Consider the following 3,021-nt stretch of genomic DNA (forward strand, 5'->3'; position numbering starts at 1 on the left):
TACTAGAGGCCCGATGCACAAAATTTGTGCAAGGGGCTAGGCCCCCCGCCACCGCGGCAGCTGCCTCTGCCTTGGCCGCCACCCGCCACGGCTTTGTCCGGAAGGTCGTCCAGGAGGACATCCAGTCTAATTACCATATTACGCTTTTATTATTATAGATATACATATACATATGTGTATATATAGAATTCATTTATACACATATACTATATGCACACACACATATTCATATATGTGTGTTCTAGTAAATCTAATCTTCCAAACATCACAGCAGGTTCTTGTGCTTCTAAAGAAAGATCTGTATGTAACATTATAAAATATACTGCATGGGGTTGGTGGGGGAGATAGAAGAGGGTAAAGTGGGGATAAATGATGGTGGAAGGAGACTTAACCTGGGGTGGTGAACATATACTACAATGCACAGATGATATATTATAGAAGTGTACACCTGAAACCTATCTAATTTTATTAACCAATGTCACCCCAATAAGTTCAATAAAAAACTAGATGTGAGAATCTCATCATCATGCTATTAAAAATTATTCCCTGATTGACATCTGTGTAAACTTTTCCTTTCATTATCTCATGAGGTAATGCAGATATTGACTTTCACAGAAAGTACATAAGAGATCAACTGTAGTGTTCTGGCAATTGTAGTCTCTTTATTGGTATCGAACAAAGGGACTTTACACTTATGACATGCAGGGTAATTTCTACATTTTCACATTGCACTTACTCCATTATTACCAAAAGAAACTCTATGTAAAATGGAGTTAGAAACTATAATTGTAAAGGTGCCAAATATCTTAGTTAATCTTGATTTACCTGACAAAGATACTCATTCTTTTGTTGATTATCATTTCCACATATCTTGGAAATATTAGGCAAGAATGTTGTATACTATGTAATTTAAATATTTTTAAAAGACTACAACATGAAAGGTAGAATGAAATGCTGGATTATACAAACCTACTCAATTGTATTAATAGAACATGTTAATAATAGAATTGTCATTTTCAGTTACTTGTTTATATTTTTTCTTCTTTTTAACTAGCTAACAAAATTTTTAGAGCATAAACTGATACCATTGTAATTAACCAGTCATTGATAATAGAATAGGAGCAAAAAAAAAAAAAAGACAGACATTATAAGCATGTCATTTGGGTAACTTCACCAGGAATCGGCAACTTTTCACTCCCCAGGGAATCACCAGCCTATCCGCTGCAAAACGCTGGGGGAAGGGGAAAGAAAAGATAGACACATCCTCAATAAAGTTAGTGACATAGGAAAGATACTTGCCGGTTAATTACACCTGGGAACAGAGATCATTGGCCAGAATGGGCATGGCCATTCCAAGCGGAGAAGATTGGGAATACATGATCACCTAAACAAAGAAATGTGCTCTCTCTTGCCCGGCTGGTGTGGCTCAACAGTTGAGTGTTGACTTATGAACCAAAAGGTCACCGTTTGATTCCCAGTCCGGATTGCGGGCTCAATCCCCAGTAGGGACTGTGCAGGAGGCAGCCAATCAATGATTCTCTCTCATCATTGATGTTTCCATCTCTCTCCCTCTCCTTTCCTTTCTGAAATCAATTAAAAAAAAGAAGAAGAAGAAGAAATCTGCTCTCTTGTTCTCTGCTTTTGGTTTCTCTTGGCTCCTGGGATTCTCATTTTGCTCCTGCCTGTTTTTCCTCCATAGCCATGTGGCCCTCTGGACCCCACACAATGGACTAATGGACTAAGCGGGGAAACAGAAATTAAGCTATCTCGATGCTGGACTGTACCCAGCTCCAACATGGAAAGGAAACTCTGGACACTGACTCTGAGTTTAGCTCTACTGAAGCCCCAGCTATACTTCTTTTATGACTGGACTAAGGGAGATGCTTTGGAAATCCAGTAGTAAAATTCCACGGAAAAAAAGCTTTCCACTAAACTTCATCCTCTCATGGAGGCCTTCAGAAATGCTTATTTTAGCAGTACCAAGAACCCACTTCTACAAGCAACCAGGGAAGATGAGCCCCTCTCCTATCCTGTAACATATGGCAACCGAGATGGGACAAGAAGACCAGGAGGATTGAAGCTTGGAAGGCATTACTTCACTGCTGGTCTCCTTCCAACCTACTGTTCAGTCCATGTCTGGCCTGCAATGGGAAGGGAGAACACCCGGACTGGCTTATGGTGAGGTAAAACCTTGCCTCCCTAAGCTGGGGGTTTTATCACTCATTTGCCTCTCTCTCTCCTGTCCTGGCTCATTTTCTTATCTCAGCCTTGTACCACCTCTGGCATTGCCCGTCCTGGCTCAAACCCCTAGGCAGGAGCCTGCTTCCTTGTGCCCAGTGCAGCTTCAGCAGCCTGAGCACACAGGATCTGACATCATGGGCTGGGAGGAGCCAGCAACCTGGAGAGTTTGGGCATGAATAAGTCCAAAGTGCAGATCCCAGCCACGGCTGAGGTTGTGCAGCTCTGTGGGACCTGTGGCTGGGTTTGGGGGTGATGTGTGGTTTGTGTGATAGAAAAAACCTGGAAGCCAATTCCAGCATGATAGCAGGGCTGAATCTGGGAAAGATTGATGGCATTTCCCCAAACCTGAATAGGATACATTAAATTGATTGCTTGCTGCCAGAAGGGCCTTTATATGTATGGTTATGGTTTATTGCAGCTAAAAAATAGATTAAAATCAGCAAAGGAGAAAGATGTGTAGGGCACTGTCAGGTAGAAACCAGTCTCAGTACAATCACACAGACAGAACTTAATGCTCCCAGTAGTGCTGTCTGATAACTTGGATGAAGTACCACCAACCAGAAATGCTTAATCAAGATTTGGTATCCAGGGTTTTATTGAGGGTCAGTACATGGACATGGAGGGCTCGCATAACTCTCCCTGCCACCCTGAGTTTAAACTGATATGGTCTAGTCCAGTGGTTGGCAAACTGCGGCTCGCGAGCCACATGCGGCTCTTTGGCCCCTTGAGTGTGGCTCTTCCACAAAATACCACGTGCGGGCACGCACGTACAGTGCGATT

Source organism: Myotis brandtii, unplaced genomic scaffold (genome assembly GCF_000412655.1).
Source record: "Myotis brandtii unplaced genomic scaffold, ASM41265v1 scaffold892, whole genome shotgun sequence".
Lineage (NCBI taxonomy): Eukaryota > Metazoa > Chordata > Mammalia > Chiroptera > Vespertilionidae > Myotis > Myotis brandtii.